The sequence below is a fragment of the Triticum urartu genome, chromosome 7A, assembly GCF_056163025.1.
Source record: "Triticum urartu cultivar PI428250 chromosome 7A, HENAU_Tu73, whole genome shotgun sequence".
NCBI lineage: Eukaryota > Viridiplantae > Streptophyta > Magnoliopsida > Poales > Poaceae > Triticum > Triticum urartu.
The window spans coordinates 353119261-353120029 of NC_141879.1; positions in this window are offsets into that span (position 1 = coordinate 353119261).

The window sequence follows — 769 nt, forward strand, 5'->3', positions numbered from 1 at the left end:
CCATTATGTTCTGAGATTGATGTTGCTATGACTTTGCTATGCTTAATGCTTGTCACTAGGGCCCGAGTGCCATGATTTCAGATCTGAACCTATTATGTTTTCATGAATATATGTGAGTTCTTGATGCTATCTTGCAAGTCTATAGTCACCTATTATGTGTTATGATCCGTTAACCCTGAAGTGACAATAATTGGGATACTTACCGGTGATGACCGTAGTTTGAGGAGTTCATGTATTCACTATGTGTTAATGATTTGGTAAGGTACTCTATTAAAAGGAGGTCTTAATATCCCTTAGTTTCCAATAGGACCCCACTGCCACGGGAGGGTAGGACAAAAGATGTCATCCAAGTTCTTTTCCATAAGCACGTATGACTATATTCGGAATACATGCCCACATTACATTGATGAACTGGAGCTAGTTCTGTGTCACCCTATGTTATAACTATTGCATGAGGAATCGCATCCGACATAATTATCCATCACTGATCCATTGCCTACGAGCTTTTCACATATTGTTCTTCGCTTATTTACTTTTCCGTTGTTACTGTTACAATCACTATAAAACCAAAAATATTACTTTTGCTACCGCTACCATTACTACCATATTACTTTGCTACTAAATACCTTGCTGCAGATATTAAGTTTCCAGGTGTGGTTGAATTGACAACTCAGCTGCTAATACTTGAGAATATTCTTTGGCTCCCTTGTGCCGAATCAATAAATTTGGGTTTAATACTCTACCCTAAAAAACTTTTGCGATCCCATAT